At 41.9% G+C, this 24567-nt stretch overlaps 1 protein-coding gene across 1 annotated transcript in view; it reads left to right on the top strand.

Annotated features, from left to right (window-relative positions):
- GPC6 (glypican 6) overlaps positions 1–24567 on the top strand; it is a 1709607-nt gene that overhangs the window by 73369 nt on the left and 1611671 nt on the right. The window lies entirely within an intron of this gene.

Below are 24567 nucleotides of genomic sequence, written 5' to 3'. Positions count from 1 at the left end.
ATCTTGCTACCGTCCCTATACGGGTTCTTTCAACCCGTCGCCGACCAGGATACCTAGTCCCTCACTTGCCCTGCACCTATCCCTAAGTAGGGAACTGGCAGATGAGAGCACTGGTCCCACCGCTGCACTAATACAACACGGGGTAAGGAAATACAGACAAGGTAAAGGAAAACAACACTTAGCTAAATGCTGCAAGACACCGCACAGCAGGAAGATACACCAGATTGACTGGACACAGCAGTAGAACAACAGTTCCCAGCAAGCTCCTTCTCCCAGCTTGGTTGCTTTAGAATGAACTAACATCGACAGTCAGCTGATGAACCAGGTGACTATTTAAAGGATGAAGGGAGTGGTCATCACAAGCATCAGCTGACCCAGCAGCAATGCAATAACACCAGCGGCCACCGGGGGAGGAAACTGCATTAACCCTTGTTGACCAGAAAGGAAAAAAGGTTTTAAACGGAGGAAAACCAGATCTGCCACAAATCCAAATTTGGATCGTGACACTACCTTTAAAAAGAATGTAACCACTTATAGTATCAGTACGCATGGTATACAGTGGGGCAAAAAAGTATTTAGTCATTCAGCAATAGTGCAAGTTCCACCACTTAAAAAGATGAGAGGCGTCTGTAATTTACATCATAGGTAGACCTCAACTATGGGAGAGAAACTGAGCAAAAAAAATCCAGAAAATCCCATTGTCTGTTTTTTTATCATTTTATTTGGATATTATGGTGGAAAATAAGTATTTGGTCAGAAATAAACAATCAAGATTTCTGGCTCCCACAGACCTGTAACTTCTTCTTTAAGAGTCTCCTCTTTCCTCCACTCATTACCTGTAGTAATGGCACCTGTTTAAACTTGTTATCAGTATAAAAAGACACCTGTGCACACCCTCAAACAGTCTGACTCCAAACTCCACTATGGTGAAGACCAAAGAGCTGTCAAAGGACACCAGAAACAAAATTGTAACCCTGCACCAGGCTGGGAAGACTGAATCTGCAATAGCCAACCAGCTTGGAGTGAAGAAATCAACAGTGGGAGCAATAATTAGAAAATGGAAGACATTCAAGACCACTGATAATCTCCCTCGATCTGGGGCTCCACGCAAAATCCCACCCCGTGGGGTTAGAATGATCACAAGAACGGTGAGCAAAAATCCCAGAACCACGCGGGGGGACCTAGTGAATGAACTGCAGAGAGCTGGGACCAATGTAACAAGGCCTACCATAAGTAACACACTACGCCACCATGGACTCAGATCCTGCAGTGCCAGACGTGTCCCACTGCTTAAGCCAGTACATGTCCGGGCCCGTCTGAAGTTTGCTAGAGAGCATTTGGATGATCCAGAGGAGTTTTGGGAGAATGTCCTATGGTCTGATGAAACCAAACTGGAACTGTTTGGTAGAAACACAACTTGTCGTGTTTGGAGGAAAAAGAATACTGAGTTGCATCCATCAAACACCATACCTACTGTAAAGCATGGTGGTGGAAACATCATGCTTTGGGGCTGTTTCTCTGCAAAGGGGCCAGGACGACTGATCCGGGTACATGAAAGAATGAATGGGGCCATGTATCGTGAGATTTTGAGTGCAAACCTCCTTCCATCAGCAAGGGCACTTATTTTCCACCATAATATGCAAATAAAATGATAAAAAAACAGACAATGTGATTTTCTGGATTTTTTTTCTCAGTTTGTCTCCCATAGTTGAGGTCTACCTATGATGTAAATTACAGACGCCTCTCATCTTTTTAAGTGGTGGAACTTGCACTATTGCTGAATGACTAAATACTTTTTTGCCCCACTGTATATATAGCAATCAATAATACCTCACCATGGATACGACTAAAATACGACCTATCATCATATATAACACATGTCACAGAAAACAGATGATATGCAGTCTAGAGAATTATATAAGAATAGCAAAAACTTTATTTATCAAAAATATTAAAAGCTGACATCAGGTAGCTAGAGGAGACAAAGAGCACACAAGCAGATTAGTGCCATATAACAACATTGACGGGAGGCATGAAGCAGGGGGTTACTAGAAATATATACATACATAAAATACATATATCTACAGCCAATGGCAGTGGGTCCCCATGGGTGGAGGCGTGCTCCAGGCGGGTCGGACTACATTGCGGTGGGTATAATTCTGGTCCTGCTATACATCTTCACTCTTTGCTGCATGTGTTGTGGTTCAATATTATAGCGCCGGTATTGCGGACATGTGTCATCATTAGTTCCACCGTTCTTTGTTATACAATGTTTATTAGTCTGGGTCTTTATTGTGGATGGGGACCCACTGCCATTGGCTGTAGATATATGTATTTTCCCATGATTTGAGTTATTTGGATCCACTGTCTCTGGGCTGCCTATCAATTATTGATATTAGATTCTGTATATATTTCTAGTAACCCCCTGCTTCATGCCTCCCGTCAATGTTGTTATATGCACTAATCTGCTTGTGTGCTCTTTGTCTCCTCTAGCTACCTGATGTCAGCTTTTAATATTTTTGATAAATAACGTTTTTGCTATTCTTATATAATTCTCTAGACTGCGTATCATCTGTTTTCTGTGACATGCTTTAAAAAGAATGTGTAGCATCTAGTGTGTTATAGAGGCCTGATGCATTGGCCACACAAAATCTTCTGTTATTAATGTCATACATTAAGGGACCTAACTTTAAAAATAGTGTGTAGCATCTAGTGTGTTATAGAGGCCTGATACATAGGCCACAAAAAATTCTTCTGTTCTTAACATCATACAGTAAAGTACCTGACTTGAAAAATAGTTTGAAGCACCTAGTGTGTTATAGATGAGTGATATATAGGCCACCAAATGTTAGGGCAAGAAGTGGAGGAGAGTGACTTTAATGGCCGGGAATGCAATAACACTGAGGATGATGATGAGGTGTTAGATCCCAGTTGATGTGAACATAGAGGCACACAGCTGAGTAGGTCATCTGAGGAGGAAATGGAGGAGATTATGCTGCAATGTCCGTCAGAGACTCATAGTGGTGTAGCCATGCTACGTGATGCATCCTCAGCCACAACTGTGCCTCTGACCAGCAGTATTAGTGGGTCTGCAGCTCGCAGGGGTGGCAAGGGGTGCCTAGCCTGGGCCTTTTTTGACAATGCAAATAATGAGTCAACTCATTAATCTGCCAAATTTGCAAAAAAAACCTCGAGGTAAAAAATGCAATAATTTAACTACATGTATGAACCTTCACATGCACAATCAACATCCTTTAGTGTGGGAATCCCATTGCACAAAAATGCGGACCAGCGGACAACATCCACCATCAGCCACCCCATCAATTGCATCTGCTGCGTCTTCCTCCTCCTCTGTTACTATGCCAACTATTGAGGCGCAAGTCTTTGACCGTAGAACCTCGGGTTCTTTACCCGATCAAGTGATGCTGACTGATAGGCCGCCTTCAGCTGTAACGGAAGCTGACATTCCTGCTGTTTTTGTCCAATCTCAGAGAACAATCACACCACAAGTATCTCAATCCACAGTACCATCTCTGCCTGCACCTCTCTGAGTCCAGCAGTTTGTCCTGTTCACCGTACTCCACCCTCTCACAGCACTGCAGCCAGCCCACGGTTCCGCAGTTGTTGTCGCGGAAAAGATTGCTTTCTCCTACTCATGACAAAGTTATCAGGTTGAACTAAGCCATCTCCAATTTGTTGGCCACAGAAATGCTGCTTTTCCACATGGTGGATACTGATGGTTTCTGAAAGCTGATGGCCGCTGCAGTCCCCCAGTACCAATTACCCAGTCACCTTTATTTTTCAAAGAAAGCTATGCTTGCGCTACACCAGCAGGAAGAGGACAGCATCACCCGTTCCTTGACCACAGACACTTGGACAAGTAAACATGACCAAGGGCTTTACATCTCACTGACTGGGCACTGGGAGACTCTGGTGGCTGTGGGGACAGACGCTGCTCCACAAGTCTTGGAATCCCTTTGCTTGCAGGCAAACCACTACATTTAACACTTTCTCCACTGCTTCTGCCTCCTCTATCTCCTCTAGGGCTTCCACCTGCGCCCTCAACCTCTGCCTTCATGAGACACGCATTCCAATAGTGCATAATGACCTGCCACCACATCCATTCTGTGCAGCCAAGGCTCAACAAAATCAGGCAGTCTTAAAATTGATATGCCTTGGAGATTGCAGTCATACAGCTGAAGATTTGTGGACAGCTCTCCAGGCTGAATTTTATCAATGGCTGTCTCTCTTGAATCTGCATCAAGTGAAGGCCATGTCCAATAATGGTGCAAACCTTGTGGCAGCCCTATGACGAGGCAAGCTCGCACACATGCCTTGCATGGCATTTTCTCAGCCACTATTCTGGCCTGGGTGACCTGCTCCAGAAAGCATGCAAGCTGTGTCCTCATTTCCACCATTTGCACCATTCTGCTCATCGACTTGCATCGATACAAAGGTCTTTGTCCATGCCAGTTAACAGGTTGATATGCAATCTGCCAACATGGTTGAATTCCACTCTGCACATGTTGCAGCGACTGTGGCAGCAGCAATGAGCTGTGATGGACTATGTCATATCACATGGCCTGGGCTAATGCAGTACAGAGGTGGCACATATCACGTTTACAGAGCCTGCACAGATTAAGGACCTCTGCACCCTTCTGCACAGTTTTTAAATGGCTACTAAGATGGTTAGTGCTGAAGACACCATCATCAGCATCACTATTCCAGTCATTTATATGTTTGAACAGACTTTAAATAGCCTGTGGGAGGAGATGGTGGTCCCAGAAGAAGAGGAGGAAGGAGAGGTGACTGCGGAAGAGATAACGTTGTCTCGAAGTTCAAGACTGTTGTCCCACAAGTGAGTGCCAAGGGAGGGTGGAGTACTGCGATCGAGGGGGGCTGGTGTTGATAACAGACAAACTGTTATCGAAGGTGCAAAATCAGAGGAACAAATGGAGGAGGAAGAGTTGTTGAGCTAGCAACTGTCGGATGAAGAGGATAATCCTCCCCTCTCTGTTGTTCGGGATTGGTGGGAGAGGACTGAGGAAACGAGCATCATTGTTACCCAGCCACCAACACAGCATGGGCTCGGACCTCATGGTAGAGCCCGACACATGAGTGCCTTCTTGCTGCACTATCTGCAACATGATCCCCATATAGTTATAATAATCTTTATTTTTATATAGCACTACCATATTCAGCAGCGCTTTACAGTTTGCACACATTATCATTGCTGTCCCTGATGGGGCTCACAATCTAAATTCCCTATTAGTATGTCTTTGGAATGTGGGAGGAAACAAGAGTACTCAGAGGAAACTCATACAAGCACGGGGAGAACATACAAACTCCTTACCGATGTTGTCCTTGATGGGATTTGAACCCAGGACTCCAGTGCTGCAAGGCTGCAGTGCTAATCACTGAGCCACCGTGCTGCCCTGTAATGATTAGGAATAATGCCGACTACTGGGTTGCATTTTATTAGACCTACATTATAAAACCAAATTTTGCCAGATGCTTCCCATCCTAGAAAGGGACCCCCAAATGCTGGATTATCGAAACACGCTTTTATACAACCTTAAAACAGCTTTTCCCCAAGACAGCAGTGAAGTACACATTTCGCATTGCAGCTGTAGACTTCCAACCTCCGGCCCATCAATTCGTCAATGCCAAAACATTCCCAGTAGCAGCAGCCACAGTGGTGGAAGTGGAAGAACCAATTTCTGTGAGTCCTTTGACACTTTTTTAGACCAACTCATGCACCAGAGTCCAAGTCTTACACGTGATGAACGAATGGAGAGGATGGTGCAAGAGTATCTAGAACTAAAGATCAATACCATCCGGGAGGGTTTGGACCCTTTCACATTTTGGTCTTCCAAAATGGAGTAGTGGCCTGAGATCACCTCACATGCCTTGGAGGTTTTATTATGCCTGGCAGCCAGTGTTCTCTCAGAACATGTCTTCAGCACTGCTGGTGGTGACCTGACGGATAAGTGCATACAGTTGTCCTCTGAAAGTGTTGACCGCCTAACTTTCATTAAGATGAACAAGTTATAGATCTCAAAGGAATTTTGCACCTTAAATGCAGAATGTACAGACTAGGTGATAATGCATTTTTATTGAGATGTATTAATGTCATGTAACTGCAGTCTGTGATATCTTTAGTGTCGCTTCTGTGGCTGCTGCTGATGTTAACACAAATTTGTGGAAATGTGAACAGTCATGGTTGGTCTACATCTGCTGAGCTAGCTGTAGTGGAAGTCGTGTCGGTCACAATTATATTATTTCTATTCTCGTGAAAGTTATTCCAATTTGGTGGTGTCAGGCTCTCATTTTTTAACATGTGAATACTCGAAGTTGGGTGTCCATCTGCTGGATTAGCTGAAGTGAAAGACCTGGTAGTCCATATTACACTATTTCTACTGTGTTGAATTTGATGCCACTTTGGTGGTATCTGCCAATAATTTATGGAAATGCAAACACTCCTTGTTGAGTGTCCATCTGCTGGATTAGGTGTAGAGAAAGGCATGTTGGTCCCTATTAGACTATTTCTACTGTGGTGAAATGTATGCCACTTCTGTGGTGTAAGGCCCTCATGTCTTTAAATGTGAACACACCTTGTAGGGTGTTCATCTGCTGGATTGGGTGTAGAGAAAGTCCTGTTGGTCCCTATTCTACTAGTTCTACTTTTGTGAAATTGATGCCATTTCTGTTGTAGAAGGTCCTCATTTCTTTAAATGTGAACACTCCTTGTAGGGTGTCCATCTGCTGTAATGGGTGTAGTGAGAGACCTGTCGGTCCCTATTATATTATTTCTACTGTGGTGAAATTCTTGCCACTTTGGTGTCTGCCAATAATTTATGGAAACGTGAACACTCCTGGTTGGGTGTCCATCTGCTGGATTGAGTATAGTGAAAGACCTGTTCCCTATTCTACTATTTCTACTGGCCACTTTCCTGGTGTCTGTCCATCATTTGATATGTTTAGGCAGCTTTTGGGGCCATTCTAAGGTGTTGTACATGCTTTTTTGCCTCCCATTGACTATAATTATGTTCGGTAATGTTCGGCGCATCGACAAAAATAAAAATTATGACATTGATTTTTTTTTAGAATTTTTTTATGAATTTCACCATGTGTGATACTCTATTATATACAGTAGTTTTATAGTATGGGTACTTACAAATGCTGCAATACCAAGTGTGTGTGTGTGTGTGTGTGTGTGTTTTATGAAACAAAACCATTTTTTATCATACTTGGAATTATTATCTTTTTACATTTTTTAATATTTTAAAAAGTCTTTCACAATGCATTCTAGTCTTACAAGGTGACATTAACCTGCAATCCTTTGGATGCACTGTATATTACAGTCTGCTCCTAAACCAGATGGCATGGGGCACAACTATTGTGCCTGTGTTATAGCTGAAATGTAGTTGCGGTAAACTACTTGCAATCAGGATGTAAAGTTGCATCCATTTAAGTTGGTTTCACACGTCCTGATGTTTCTGGTACCGTGTGTTCGTTTGATACATCCATGTGGTACACGTGTGGCAATCGTGTGCGCATCAGAACCACACGGATGGCTGCCGGGAAGCAGTGATACAGCAAGCACTGTTCCCCTGCGTGTGGTGCTGAACACGGCTGTCATCCGTTCTTCCCTGCTCGGCCAGCGAGCAGGGGAAAATGAATGAAAAAAAACGACATGGGGTCCCCCTATATTTTAAAACCAACCTAGCACAACAAACAGGTGCGGACTGCTATTCTCATTCTGGTAAGGGGCCCTGCCTAAAAACAGCAGCTCGCAGCTGCCCAGAAAATGTGCATCTGTTAGTCTTTTAATGAAATAAAACAATATACACATTTTTCAATCTGTTAGTCTGCCATTCCAAGCGAAGCCCTCGGTCTCCTGGAAAAAATGTCTAAATAATAAACCAACAATATACCAGTCCCATGCAGTAATCCATATCTAGGGGAATGTACAGTTTACAACTGGGAGCGCTGCTAATGTGACCGCTCCCAGCTGTAAACTACTGTTGAATGAATGAAATGCTGGGAGCAGAGCTTCAGTGACTGGCGGTGACATCATCAAAGCTGCTCTACCTGTCGGCCTGAATTGAAATGCCAGCTGATTTTCCCATGCTGAAGTGTTCATTTTAGTTCAGGTTGCCAGGGAGCGCAGCTTCAGTGACATGACCGCTAGTCACTGAAGCTCCGCTCCCAGCATTTCATTCATTCCACAGTAGTTTACAGCCGGGAACTGTTGCATTAGCAGCACTCCCGGTTGTAAACTGTACATTCCCTTAGATGTGGATTACTGCATGGGACTGACTGTATGGTGGACAGGTATGGTATAATGTTGGTTTATTATTTTGATGCTTTTTCCAGGAGATCGAGGGCTTCGCTTGGAAAGGCAGACTAATAAAGATGAAAAAAATGTATATATTGTTTTATTTCATTAAAATACTTTTTTCTTACTTTGTGGTGTTTGATTAAACCTTTAACAACTATAGGATTAGTAATGGAGAGGTGTCTTATTGACACCTCTCCATTAGTAAGCCGGCTTAATGTCACCTTACAATAGGAAGGTGACATTAACCCTTCATTACCCCACATGCCGCCCCTACAGGGCAAGTGGGAAGAACCAGACAAAGCTCCAGAATTGGCACATTTAATAGATGCCCATTTCCTGGGCAGCTGTGGGCTGCTGTTTTTAGACAGGGGGGCCATATCCACGGCCCCTTACCATCCTGAGAGTAGCAGCCCGCACCTGCGAGTTTTGCCGGGTTGGTTTTAAAATATAGGGGGGACCCCACTTTGTGTTTTATTTTCATTCATTCTCCCCTGCTCGTGCTGCTGCCAGCACAGCAGGGGACAATGGATGAAAGCCGCATTCAGCACCACACACAGGGGAATGACAGCTTACAGTAGTGCTGCTTCCCCCGCTGCCATCCGTGTGCACGGAGGACAGTGTACACTTTCTCCGTGTGCAGGTGTGCTAGACATTTGGCGGGCTTTGTGTCCGTGTAAAAAGGACATGTCTGCGTGTCTTGCACACGGACACATGGTCAGTCAAAACATCTTCATAGACCCATTCATTTGAATGGGTCTACCTGTGTCAGTGTCTCCGGTACATGAAACTGTCACTACACATACCAGAGGCACTGACGTGTGAAACCAGTCTTACAGGAAGGAAATAATGACCGATGATCCACATAAAAAAGTAAATTTGACATACTTTAATCTGATTTGTCAACCATATTCACTCCAGTGAAAAACTATCATCAAACTGACATCATCTGATTTCTATCAGGGTGCTGTCTGACTTTCATTAGGCTACGTTTCCACAGTGAGCTCATCATGGGAATGTAGCCTTGCAGTTTCAGCAAAGTAGATGGGATTTATAGAAATCTTCTGCCCACTTTCCCACTTTTTTTACTTTGTGTTAATTGACCTGCAGTGCCTCTTTTAAATCCACAAAATGTAATTCTTTCTTGCAGCTGGGTTTTATGTGCAGATTTTCCTCATAGACTTGCATAAGATTTGGAAAATCTGCAGGTAAAAAATGCACATGCATTTTTAATGCATTTCCATCACAGAAACCCATAAAAAATGCATGTAATCCGCACATGACTCTTATTAATAAAGTCTTGTCAAAGCCAAATACCAGCAAGTGTTAAAAACAAAACAGCTTTGTTTAAAACAGGTCATAAATGAGACAAAAAACAGTGTCAAACATGCAATAAAAACACATCTAGAAAACACTCAAAAATGCAATGAAAAAACACAAGTTGCCTAATTTACATAAGGCTTGTAGATTTCTGTACATCCATCCCATCCTCTTTGCTGGAATTGTAAGGCCTTCACAAATCAGTGTTTCTGGTACGTTTGGCATCCATTTTTTTCACTGAAACCACACATACCCTTTATAACCTATGGAGATGCTCACATGTCCTTGTTTTTACACAGACTACATGTCCATATAAATCACGATCATCAGATGTGATATGCTAATGACAATTTTCTCACTCTCTACTGCTTGCAGGAACAAAGTTTCATGCTAATGTTATCCAATTACCCTACATAGGAGAATCAGCTTACAGGTGAGGAGAAGAATGAGAGATTATTCTCTCCATCTTCTCCATTGCCTGTCTCGGCGTATATTGGACTGCACTCGGATGATCAGCCCCTAATCTTTTATGATTCCTCTTTCATTCAACTATCTCCTACTCAAGATTCAGGATACTCTTTTCCAGTCATCCATTTTCCAATGTCTTTGTCATTATTAGAAAAAATTATAACCTTTTCTTCTTATTTGCTTGTTTTAAAAATATTGCTAACTTTGCAATGTAATCTATAAGGCAAGCATAATAAAAATATGCTTTTAGATTTTCACATGCTTGTTCGGCTTATGGCAGTCGTAAACTTAGAATCTATACCAAGTCTGTATCTTAACCTGTAGACGCCTTTGTAGCTAAATTTGATGTAGCTGCATATCCTGGACTTCTGATCTTTTGTGTCTTTTATTAAATCCTGTTTTCCTTCTGATAAGACAGTAATGTACATTTTTGTGTGGAATTTTCTTTGCAGTCTTTCCCATGGATTGACCTTTAAAAATACCATTACAAGAAGTAACTTGAAAATGGGTCTTTGTTCTCATTTGGCAAAAATAAATTATTATTAATCACTTATTGCAAGTTTTTTATTCAATGTAACGCTGTGTGTCCATGATGGGTTTTTGGTGAGCTTTTAATGTTGCATATTTTTGCTTTGTCAAAAACGCTGCAACTTTTAGGTCTAGAATACACTGTGTGCAGAATTATTAGGCAAGTTGTATTTTGATCACATGATACTATTTATACATGCTGTCCTACTCCAAGCTGTTCAGTATTGAGAGCCAACTACCAGTTAAGTAAATCAGGTGATGTGCATCTCTGTAATGAGGAGGGGTGTTGTCTAATAACATCAAAACCCCCAAAATTGTATACTATAAATCACAATGGCGCTGAACACGTGTGCCTGAAAGAACAGCAGCAGGCAAACCAACCAGTGTGTGTATAACTGTCAACAAATAAAGTGTATAGTAAAAGGTTGCCGCGCTGAACGGCACTCACAGAATGTAGTGTAATCTTGTACACAGAATGGCCACTTGCACGCCGGTGTCCTCGTCCGTAGTCCAGTGGTATTTATAATGGGAGCGTCCTCCCTAGAGTTGCAATCTCCCCGAAGAAACCCGCCGCTGTGGGTCAGCGTTGGCCACGGCCGATAGCGCCGCTGACGGCGTAGCGAGGTGAGCGGGGGGCGTGGTGGAATGGTGACGTCACCTGTCCGTTGGAGACGGACGTGTGTAGGGGCCAATACCGACGCGTTTCGAGGGCAACGTCCCTCTTTCTCAAGGTATGGCGCCTGCACTGCCGCTGTTGTTATATATCCACCCACGCTCCTGCAGCCCCGTGATTTACCAGTGGGCTCACATTTCGCTGGTCAAGAAATAATTGACCTGGTCCAATGCGGACCCCCAGCTGTTACTATCAAATACTGAACCGTGGGCACATCTGGCACTAGTGATTGTACCTTATATATACCTACAGATAATGTGCTAAAATATAGTAGTCCCTCCACCTGGTTAAAATTGCAAACTTTATTTCAATAAAAATAAAAATGATAAAATGATAAAAGTACATGGTAATATAAAATTGAGAATATTTTAATCAGACTCATCCTAAACTGCACATATATATAAATGTGGCCCGATTCTAACGCATCGGGTATTCTAGAATATGCATGTCCCCGTAGTATATGGACAATGATGATTCCAGAATTCGCGGCAGACTGTGCCCGTCGCTGATTGGTCGAGGCAACCTTTATGACATCATCGTCGCCATGGCAACCATTATGACATCTACGTCGATACTGTGCCCGTCGCTGATTGGTCGAGGCCTGACGGCCTCGACCAATCAGAGACGTGGGATTTCCATTATGACATCATCGTCGCCATGCTGTGCCCGTCTCTGATTGGTCGAAGGCCTGGCGGCCTCGACCAATCAGAGAGGCGGGATTTCCAGGACAGACAGACAGAAAGACAGACAGACAGACAGACAGACAGACGGAAAAACCCTTAGACAATTATATATATAGATGTGCAGACTCAAAGTGAGCATATCAAATGATACATAAATGCAAATGGTGCCATGAAGCCATTGCCAGGTTCCTGGCAATATTTAATATAAAAACTTCATAATAATCTACACAAAATTGCGAGACCAATAAAAAATTCTCCGTCATTTTAAAACTTACTCTAATAAAACCCAGTGTATTAAAATATGTATCAAAAGGGGACAGAAAAAAAGCATGTGTCAATATCATAAAAACATTACAGGGCATACAGTTCAATCTCTTGATTGAGTCCTTTAGGGGCTAAGGTGTCTAATGTAAAAATCCATTTGGATTCGATCCGGGACATACTTTTAATAAAGTCCCCTCCTCTCGGGTTTTTTGGTACTGTTTGAATACCACAAAATGAAAAACCCCCAATTGAACGCTCATGTTTTTCTACAAAATGTTGCGACAGGGGATGTGATAAAGATCCTTTCGAAATGCTATCCAGGTGCTCCTTAATCCTGTCTCTGAGTTGTCTTTTTGTGCGACCTACGTACATTTTCTCACAGGGACATCTTATTACATATATAACTCCCCTAGAATGACACGAGATCGTTTCCCTGAGGGCAAATTCCCTAGTTTTGTCCATATTCCAAAATGATTACTGCACTATTGATGGACGGTTTATGCATAGGCAGCACGGACCCCTCCCACAATATGAAAAACTACCACCTCCGGAGTTCAAATTCTTTTTGCTTTTAGGGATTCTACTGGTACCAAACCTCATTTTTGTGGTAGGTGCCAGGATGTTTCCAATATTCTTCACTTTATGGTAAACGAATCTTGGTTTTGTTGATAAAAGTTCACCCACCACCTTATCTTTCTGTAAAATTGGCCAATATTTATTAATGATTTTCGAAAATCTACCATGGTTATCGTGATATTGAGTGATCAGAGGGATCCTCCCAATTTCTTGTGCCAAAGAAATCATTCCTTGGTGTTCCTTGGTTCCATGGATTAGGTGGGGCCTAGGGATACTTTTTGCCTCCTGGTTCACTTGCTCCAGAGAGGGGAGGTCATATCCTCTTTCCAAAAATTGCTTCTGTAAGATACTCGACTCAATATCAAAATCTGTATCTCTCGTGCAATTGCGCCTGATGCATATAAACTGGCTCTTAGGGATATTTTGGAGCCAGGCCGGAAGGTGACAACTGTCCATCTGTATATAACTATTACAGTCTACTTCTTTATGATAACATTTTGTGTATAGGACATCATTTTCAACGAAGATATTGAGGTCCAAAAAATTTATCTCCGTTTCACTGAAGGCCCCAGAAAATTCTAAACCATATATGTTTTTGTTGAGACCTCCCACGAATTCTTCCAGCAACTGCCGGGACCCTTCCCAGATAAATAGGACGTCGTCAATATAACGACGCCACATGATCAAACCTTTCCGTAAGACCCATCTTGAAAGATATAAGACTCCTCCCACTTTCCAACATACAAATTGGCATAACTTGGGGCAAATTTTGTCCCCATGGCTGTTCCCCATGTTTGTAAATAAAATTGATTATTATATACAAAATAGTTATGTTGGAGGATGAACTGCATACTTTCCAGAATGAATGCCAATTGTGTTGGATTGTACAACTGAGATTTAGTCAAAAAATATTCCGCGGATTCACATCCTTTCACTTGATCTATCACGGTATAAAGAGACTTGATGTCCAAGGTACCCAATATATATTGATCGGACCACTTGATCGGACACACAGTTACAGAAGTGTGTTCCATCTCTCCCTGCTTATTTGAAGGATACCCAAGACACTATCAGGGCCTTAGAGAAAATCAAGTGGTCCGATCAATATATATTGGGTACCTTGGACATCAAGTCTCTTTATACTGTGATAGATCAAGTGAAAGGATGTGAATCCGCGGAATATTTTTTGACTAAATCTCAGTTGTACAATCCAACACAATTGGCATTCATTCTGGAAAGTACGCAGTTCATCCTCCAACATAACTATTTTGTATATAATAATCAATTTTATTTACAAACATGGGGAACAGCCATGGGGACAAAATTTGCCCCAAGTTATGCCAATTTGTATGTTGGAATGTGGGAGGAGCCTTATATCTTTCAAGACGGGTCGTTATGGAAAGGTTTGATCATGTGGCGTCATTATATTGACGACGTCCTCTTTATCTGGGAAGGGTCCCGGCAGTTGCTGGAAGAATTCGTGGGAGGTCTCAACAAAAACATATATGGTTTAGAATTTTCTGGGACCTTCAGTGAAACGGAGATAAATTTTTTGGACCTGAATATCTTCGTTGAAAATGATGTCCTATTCACAAAATGTTATCACAAAGAAGTAGACTGTAATAGTTATATACAGATGGACAGTTGTCACCTTCCAGCCTGGCTCCGAAATATCCCTAAGAGCCAGTTTATACGCATCAGGCGCAATTGCACGAGAGATACAGATTTTGATATTGAGTCGAGTATCTTACAGAAGCAATTTTTGGAAAGAGAATATGACCTCCCCTCTCTGGAGAAAGTGAACCAGGAGGCTAAGAGTATCCCTAGGCCCCACCTAATCCATGGAACCAAGGAACACCAAGGAATGATTTCTTTGGCACAAGAAATTGGGAGGATCCCTCTGATCACTCAATATCACGATAACCATGGTAGATTTTCGAAAAATCATTAATAAATATTGGCCAATTTTACAGAAAGATAAGGTGGTGGGTGAACTTTTATCAACAAAACCAAGATTCGTTTACCGTAAAGTGAAGAATATTGGAAACATCCTGGCACCTACCACAAAAATGGGGTTTGGTACCAGTAGAATCCCTAAAAGCAAAAAGAATTTGAACTCCGGAGGTGGTAGTTTTTCATATTGTGGGAGGTGTCCGTGCTGCCTATGCATAAACCGTCCAACAATAGTGCAGAAATCATTTTAGAATATGGAGAAAACTAGGGAATTTGCCCTCAGGGAAACGATCTCGTGTCATTATAGGGGAGTTATATATGTAATAAGATGTCCCTGTGAGAAAATGTACGTAGGTCGCACAAAAAGACGACTCAGAGACAGGATTAAGGAGCACCTGGATAGCATTTCGAAAGGATCTTTATTACATCCCCTGTCGCGACATTTTGTAGAAAAACATTAGCATTCAATTGGGGGTTTTTCGTTTTGTGGTATTCAAACAGTACCAAAAAACCTGAGAGGAGGGGACTTTATTAAAAGTATGTCCCGGATCGAATCCAAATGGATTTTTACATTAGACACCTTAGCCCCTAAAGGACTCAATCAAGAGATTGAACTGTATGCCCTGTAATGTTTTTATGGTATTGACATATGCTTTTTTTCTGTCCCCTTTTGATACATATTTTAATACACTGGGTTTTATTAGAGTAAGTTTTAAAATGACGGATAATTTTTTATTGATCTCGCAATTTTGTGTAGATTATTATGAAGTTTTTATATTAAATATTGCCAGGAACCTGGCAATGGCTTCATGGCACCATTTGCATTTATGTATCGTTTGATATGCTCACTTTGAGTCTGCACATGTTTATATACACTCACCGGCCACTTTATTAGGTACACCATGCTAGTAACGGGTTGGACCCCCTTTTGCCTTCAGAACTGCCTCAATTCTTCGTGGCATAGATTCAACAAGGTGCTGGAAGCATTCCTCAGAGATTTTGGTCCATATTGACATGATGGCATCACACAGTTGCCGCAGATTTGTCGGCTGCACATCCCAAAGATGCTCCATACAAGGCAGGATGGATCCATGCTTTCATGTTTACGCCAAATTCTGACCCTACCATCCGAATGTCGCAGCAGAAATCGAGACTCATCAGACCAAGCAACGTTTTTCCAATCTTCTACTGTCCAATTTCGATGAGCTTGTACAAATTGTAGCCTCAGTTTCCTGTTCTTAGCTGAAAGGAGTGGTACCCTGTGTGGTCTTCTGCTGCTGTAGCCCATCTGCCTCAAAGTTCGACGCACTGTGCGTTCAGAGATGCTCTTAGGCCTACCTTGGTTGTAACGGGTGGCGATTTGAGTCACTGTTGCCTTTCTATCAGCTCGAACCAGTCTGCCCATTCTCCTCTGACCTCTGGCATCAACAAGGCATTTCCGCCCACAGAACTGCCGCTCACTGGATTTTTTTTCTTTTTCGGACCATTCTCTGTAAACCCTAGAGATGGTTGTGCGTGAAAATCCCAGTAGATCAGCAGTTTCTGAAATACTCAGACCAGCCCTTCTGGCACCAACAACCATGCCACGTTCAAAGGCACTCAAATCACCTTTCTTCCCCATACTGATGCTTGGTTTGAACTGCAGGAGATTGTCTTGACCATGTCTACATGCCTAAATGCACTGAGTTGCCGCCATGTGATTGGCTGATTAGAAATTAAGTGTTAACAAGAAGTTGGACAGGTGTACCTAATAAAGTGGCCGGTGAGTGTATATGTGCAGTTTAGGATGAGTCTGATTAAAATAATCTCAATTTTATATTACCATGTACTTTTATCATTTTATCATTTTTATTTTTATTGAAATAAAGTTTGCAATTTTAACCAGGGGGAGGGACTACTATATTTTAGCACATTATCTGTAGGTATATATAAGGTACAATCACTAGCGCCAGATGTGCCCACGGTTCAGTATTTGATAGTAACAGCTGGGGGTCCGCATTGGACCAGGTCAATTATTTCTTGACCAGCGAAATGTGCGCCCACTGTTAAATCACGGGGCTGCAGGAGCATGGGTGGATATATAAGAACATCGGCAGTGCAGGCGCCATACCTTGAGAAAGAGGGACGTTGCCTCGAAACGTGTCGGGATTGGCCCCTACACACGTCCGTCTCCAATGGACAGGTGACGTCACCATTCCACCACGCCCCCCACTCACCTCGCTATGCCGTCAGCGGCGCCATCGGCCGTGGCCAACGCTGACCCACGGTGGCGGGTTTCTTCGGGGAGATTGCAACTCTAGGGAGGACGCTCCCATTATAAATACCACTGGACTACGGACGAGGACACCGGCGTGCAAGTGGCCATTCTGTGTACAAGATTACACTACATTCTGTGAGTGCCGTTCAGCGCGGCAACCTTTTACTATACACTAACATCAAAACCCTATATAAGGTGTGCTTAATTATTAGGCAACTTCCTTTCCTTTGGCAAAATGGGTCAGAAGAGAGATTTGACGGGCTCTGAAAAGTCCAAAATTGTGAGATGTCTTGCAGTGGGATGCAGCAGTGTTGAAATTGCCAAATTTTGAAGCATGATCACCGAACAATCAAGCGTTTCATGGCAAATAGCAAACAGAGTCGCAAGAAGCGTGTTGGGCAAAAAAGGCGCAAAATAAATGCTCATGATTTGAGGAAAATTAAGTGTGAAGCTGCCAAGATGCCATTTGCCACCAGTTTTGCCATATTTCAGATCTACAACGTTACTGGAGTAACAAAAAGCACATAGTGTGCGATACTCAGGGACATGGCCAAAGTAAGGAAGGCTGAAAAATACCACCTTTGAACAAGAAACATAAGATAAAATGTCAAGACTGGGCCAAGAAATATCTTAAGACTGACTTTTCAAAGGTTTTATGGACTGATGAAATGAGTGACTCTTGATGGGCCAGATGGATGTGCCAGAGGCTGGATCAGTAAAGGGCAGAGAGCTCCACTCCAACTCAGATCCAGCAAGGTGTAGGTGGGGTACTGGTATGGGCTGGTATCATCAAAGATGAACTTGTGGGACCTTTTCTGGTTGTGGATGGAGTGAAGCTCAACTCCCAGACCTACTGCCAGTTTCTGGAAGACAACTTCTTCAAGTAGTGGTACAGGAAGAAGTCAGTATCGTTCAAGAAAAACATGATTTTCATGCAGGACAATGCTCCATCGCATGCCTCCAACTACTCCACAGTGTGGCTGGCCAGTAAAGGTCTCAAAAAAGAAAAAATAATGACATGGCCCCCTTGTTCACCTGATCTGAACCCCATAGAGAACCTGTGGTTCCTCATAACATGTGAGATCTACAGGGAGGGAAAACAAAACACCTCTCGGAACAGTGTCTGGGAGGCTGTGGTGGCTGCTGTATGCAATGTTGATCATAAACAGATCAAGCAACTGACAGAATCTATGGATGGAAGGCTGTTGAGTGTCATCATAAAGAAAGGTGGCTATATTAGTCACTAATTTTGGGGGATTTTGTTTTTGCATGTCAGAAATGTTTATTTCTAAATTTTATGCAGTTATATTGGTTTACCTGGTGAAAATAAACATGTGAGATGGAAATATATTGGGTTTTTATTAAGTTTCCTAATAATTCTGCACAGTAAAAGTTACCTGCACAAACAGATATCCTCCTAAGATAGCCAAATCTAAAAAAAAACCACTCCAACTTCCAAAAATATTAAGCTTTGTTATTTATGAGTCTTTTGGGTTGATTGAGAACATAGTTGTTGATAAATAAAAAAAAATATCCTCTAAAATGCAACTTGCCTAATAATTCTGCACACAGTGTAGTGATGAGCGAATATACTCGTTATTCGAGATTTCTTGAGCATGCTCGGGTGTCCTCCGAGTATTTTTTAGTGCTCGGAGTTTTAGTTTTTCTTGCCGCAGCTGAATGATTTACATCTGTACTGTTAGCCAGCATAAGTACATGTGGGGGTTGCCTGGTTGCTGGGGAATCCCCACATGTACTTAAGCTGGCTAACAGATGTAAATCATTCAGCTTGCGACAAGAAAAACTAAAACTCCGAGCACTAAAAAATACTCGGAGGACACCCGAGCATGCTCGACAAATCTCGAGTAACAAGTATATTCGCTCATCACTATTCTAGAAGAGTGGATAGAATTTACAGAAATATTATGCCCACAGTGCTTTTTTTCACTCAGCATAAACTGACCTGCGATGCGTGTTTCAAACCCACAACATGTCATTGTCTCTTGCAGGTATTCTGAAATATATATGCAGACTTTCCTCATAAAATTGCAGAAAATCCGCAAATGCATTTTTAGTCTGTGTCCGTGTCGGAAACGCTGTAAAAACGCATGTAATCTATACGTGAAGTTTTTTCAAAGCAAAATACTAGAAAGTAGCAAAAAACAAAGCAGTGCTATTTACAATATGACATTGCAAAAAAACCCCACAAATTCCACAGCTTCAAAAATGCAATAAAAACTCAAGTAAAAAAATGCAAGCAGCCTAATCTTCTTTCAGGTATTTTGTAGAATATAAGAGATATCAGATCATAAGACGTACCTCAAATTTTGTGGTGCAAAATAGGAATTTTTTTTCAGATAAAATGGTGGTGCATCTTGTAGTCCATTTTAATGGTAGCTTAGCTGAGGGACAGTGACGGTGGAGGGGGATCATAGGAGGCAGGGTTGCTGCTTGACGTGGCTGGCTGTGGTGGCAGGAGTGGGGATATGCTGCTGGCCCTGAGCTCTCAAAAGGTGTTGACACTGGTAAGCGGAGTCCCTTTTCCCATATATTTTCCTGTGGTTGGCTTTTGGGAACATAGCTGCCAGAGGCTGCACTTGCGCAGATTGAGATCTCGGGAGACGAGATCTTAGAGGTGAGATCTCATCTCCCGAGATCTAAATCTGTGCATGCGCGACTTCCAGCAGCAGTTTTCCCAGGGTCCTGCAACATTGCCCCACTCCTGCCGCCACTGACCTCCTGAAGCAAATTTTGCTCCTCCTGTGATGCCGCTTCACCGCAGCCACTCCCCAGGTAAGATAGATTCAGATTATAAGATGCACCTCCTTTTGCTCCAAAATTTTGGGGAAAAAGTGCATCTTTTATCATCTGAAAAACACAGCAATAGTTGCAGAAGTGCCCCTGGAAATCTGCAACATTATAAACTTACTAAAAGATTATGGTGGGAACATAATAGCCTACTGCCACCTTAATTAGCTGCATGCCTTATCTTAAAATGTTTTTGAAACCATTGAACACTTCTAATCATTATCTTTCCAGCAGTCTTGTATATTAACTAGCAACTGAAACTTGGCATGTAATGTACAGAAATGATAGTGAAGTAAATGCACAGGGAACCTATAATTGCTCATTTTACAGTTGAATTATAGGACTTTTGACATATAGCCAAACTTTAATTGGAAGAAATGAGAAGTATCCAAATTTGCAATTTCCTTGTAGTATAGACCAAGTCAGTATTAGCAAAGCTCAAATGGATATGAATTTTCCTTTGCCCCTTTACATCTAATGATGGAGGGTTAATGTGTCCTCAATTTACTTTTTCTGTAGTAGTTTTCTATTCTGTATGGACAAGAGACGAGCTAACTGATCAGGGCTATACATACAGTCATATGAAAAAGTTTGGGCACCCCTATTAATCTTAAGCTTAATGTTTTATAAAAATTGTTTTTTTTGCAACAGCTATTTCAGTTTCATATATCTAATAACTGTTGGACACAGTAATGTTTCTGCCTTGAAATGAGGTTTATTGTACTAACAGAAAATGTGCAATCTGCATTCAAACAAAATTTGACAGGTGCATAAGTATGGGCACCCTTATAATTTTCTTGTTTTAAATACTCCTACCTACTTTTTACTGACTTACTAAAGCACTTTTTTTGGTTTTGTAACCTCATTGAGCTTTGAACTTCATAGCCAGGTGTATGCAATCATGAGAAAAGCTACTTACAGTGGCCACTTGCAAGTTGTTCTCCTGTTTGAATCTCCTCTGAAGAGTGGCATCATGGGCTCCTCAAAACAACTGTCAAATGATCTGAAAACAAAGATTATTCAACATAGTTGTTCAGGGGAAGGATACAAAAAGCTGTCTCAGAGATTTAACCTGTCAATTTCCACCGTGAGGAACATAGTAAGGAAATGGAAGAGCACAAGTACAGTTCTTGTTAAGGTCAGAAGTGGCAGGCCAAGAAAAACATCAGAAAGGCAGAGAAGAAGAATGGTGAGATCAGTCAAGGACAATCCTCAGACCACCTCCAGAGAGCTGCAGCGTCAACTTGCTGCAGATGGTGTCACTGTGCATCGGTCAACTATACAACGCACTTTGCACAAGGAGAAGCTGTATGGGAGAGTGATGCGAAAGAAGCCATTTCTGCAAGCACGCCACAAACAGAGTCGGCTGAGGTATGCAAAAGCACATTTGGAGAAGCCAATTTCTTTTTGGAAGAAGGTCCTGTGGACTGATGAAACCAAGATTGAGTTGTTTGGTCATACAAAAAGGCGTTATGCATGGTGGCAAAAAAACACAGCATTCCAAGAAAAACACTTGCTACCCACAGTAAAATTTGGTGGAGGTTCCATCATGCTTTGGGGCTGTGTGGCCAATGTCGGCACCGGGAATCTTGTTAAAGTTGAGGGACGTATGGATTCCTCTCAGTATCAGCAGATTCTTGACAATAATGTTCATGAATCAGTGACAAAGTTGAAGTTACTCGGGATGGATCTTTCAGAAAGACAATGATCCAAAACACCACTCCAAATCTACTCAGGCATTCATGCAGAGGAACAATTACACTGTTCTGGAATGGCCATCCCAGTCCCCAGACCTGAATATCATTGAACATCTGTGGGATCATTTGAAGAGGACTGTCCATGCTCGGCGACCATCAAACTTAACTGAACTGGAATTGTTTTGTAAAGAGGAATGGTCAAAAATACCTTCATCCAGGATCCAGGAACTCATTAAAAGCTACAGGAAGCGACTAGAGGCTGTTATTTTTGCAAAAGGAGGATCTACTAAATATTAATGTCACTTTTCTGGTGAGGTGCCCATACTTATGCACCTGTCAAATTTTGTTTGAATGCAGATTGCACATTTTCTGTTAGTACAATAAACCTCATTTCAAGGCAGAAACATTACTGTGTCCAACAGTTATTAGATATATGAAACTGAAATAGCTGTTGCAAAAAAAATTAATTTTTATAAAACATTAAGCTTAAGATTAATAGGGGTGCCCAAACTTTTTCATATAACTGTAGCAAAGCTTATCAAATAGGGAGCTAAAGAAAAAAACTAAATATTTTATGCCCATTCTAATGTCTTTCCTATATGTCCCATAGCTATTACTATAATTGTAATTGTGGTATTCCACATGAATTCCAGGTATTCTAGTACCCGATTTACTGCTTCTGAGTGAAACAGTTGCCCTGTGGCAGTAGATTTGTTCAAATATACCAGAACTACTTTGGGCACTATGAGTTTGAAGATGTTTGTGCATTGTACTTTGCTGCCATCTATTGATCAATGTACACGTATTAAATTTAGATGTTTAATCTCCTCACAACAAGCTGCCATAGAAACGGCTGGGAAGAGTCATTTCCCAGCTCAGTTCAAACACATCCTGTGAGCTGGTGCAAACCAGCTCAGTCCTGTTTAGTCCCGTCAAGGAAGAGCAAAGAAGCTCCACTGCTACCTGAATCCATCCCAGTCCACGCTGAGGGTACTTCATTTTCTATGCAGTCGCCTGACATCATTCTTTACATAGTTAACTCCACAAAGGAATGAAGCCTTATACAGTCAGGAGAAATAAGGCTGTACAAGTGCACTCTTGTCTACTGGTTTTACTATATACTTCCAGCCAGAGACCAGTTCCCCATGTCTTCCACACCATGTCTGACCTAATCCATGCAACAGGGAACAGTAGTGTCAAAACCATGAGTACTTCCAAACTACATAACTTTGCATACTTCCTCCAATAGCAAGTGAAAATATTTGTGCTCTAGCCCTCCATTAGAGGCCCTAAACTTGTTTGTTTTACAAGGAGAAGACACCTACCTATCATACACATAATATGCAGTGTAACCGTCATTATTCCTGCTCTCAGTTTGATGATTGGAAGCTCAGCTATTGAATCTGGGGCTTGGGCATGCTGAGCTGTCAGTGTGCTGAGTGACAGTATAGTCACTCAATCAGGGCCAGGGCATGGCATTTGGGCATGCTGGGCTTTCTACAGGTGTATCCTGTTCACAATGAGTCCCAGGCTATTTAGCTGTCTGTCTTTTGTTTATGCCATTTGTAGCTCTGCTCTGCTTGCTCTAAGTTTTTCTTTGTGCTTTGAGTTCTGTATTATGAACTTTTGCTGACTGACCTTGGATTTGCCTTTGATCATCCACTTACCTAACCACTTTGTCTTGATCAGCTATCTTCTTGGAATTTTTACCCTGGACTATGACCTGACTATACTATTATCCAAGTCAAAGTCATATGGCATAGAGTTGTGTCATCTATAATTAGCGTGATTGTAAGTCTAAGTTTATTTTTAATCATGGATGAGCATAATTATATATAAAGACTCTTCTCCATATTCACCACTGGTTCGATCATTAATATTAGTGGAGCTGCGCCACACTGTGTTGTATAATTGAATTCTAATTCAATTCTAATGGGGCCTTTATACATAGGATCTTTTATCTTGAGTTGAGGATAAAATTTCAAAAGACTCGGTGTTATATCAGACGTGAAATATGTGCAAGTGCATCATAGAGCGCTCTCATGACAGTATAAAAATTTTATTGCAGCCAGACATAGTGTAGTGTGCACGTGTGACTTGGAGAGCAGTGCGCCTCACCACAGTGAAGCACAAATAAAACTAGAATGAAAAGCCGCGGACATCAAAAGTGAGGTCAGCCAAGCAGTGGTCTTTCACTGCGCATGTGCACCCTGGAGCACACTTTGAACCGTAAGGGGAAGAATGGAATCCCAACATAAATGGAGAATCAACTGACACATCACCTATGGTGTGCACTGACTGGCGGACAGGGAAGGACATTGCATCGGCGCGCTGAATTGCAGAATAAGCAAAACAAAAATTGGATCAGGACCCTCAGTTTCCACAGAACACTTTGTTCAGTGATGAGGCAAACTTTTTTGGCTAAATAACATGAGAATGGTGATAGTTTTCTTGCGTAGGGTGTCTTGCATTGAAATCTGCTGCAATGACCTGGGTACTGCGTTCACCAGACATCAACACAATTTCTATCCCCTCCTCACGTGTTAACCTCTACAACATATCAATGTCTGTAAACAAAGAGAAACTTGTAAATAACTCATGAAAGCATAAAGTTGCATTAAAACCAAGCACACCATAGATTTTCTTGTGTAATTCTCAATAAGTTTGATGTGTGACATGACCCTCTTCCCATTCGAAGAAATAAAGTTGAATCCAAAATGGCCGACTTCAAAATGGCTGCCATGGTCACCACCCATCTTGAAAAGTTTTCCCCCTCCCATAAACTAATGTGCCACAAACAGAAAGTTGATATCACCAACCATTCACATTTTATTTAGGTGTATCCATATACATGGCCCACCCTGTAGTATACTTTCACCATTGTGTGTTTATATGAAATGATGACCGACTGTGGCCGAATGGGATTATGCATAATTCTGTTAAAATGACAATACCAACTTAATGAATGTATAATCGACTGTGGCTGAATGTGGTTATGT

The sequence above is a fragment of the Ranitomeya variabilis genome, chromosome 3, assembly GCF_051348905.1.
Source record: "Ranitomeya variabilis isolate aRanVar5 chromosome 3, aRanVar5.hap1, whole genome shotgun sequence".
Taxonomy (NCBI): domain Eukaryota; kingdom Metazoa; phylum Chordata; class Amphibia; order Anura; family Dendrobatidae; genus Ranitomeya; species Ranitomeya variabilis.
The sequence above is the reverse complement of the archived record's forward strand: the minus strand, read 5'-3'. Positions and strand labels throughout refer to the sequence as shown.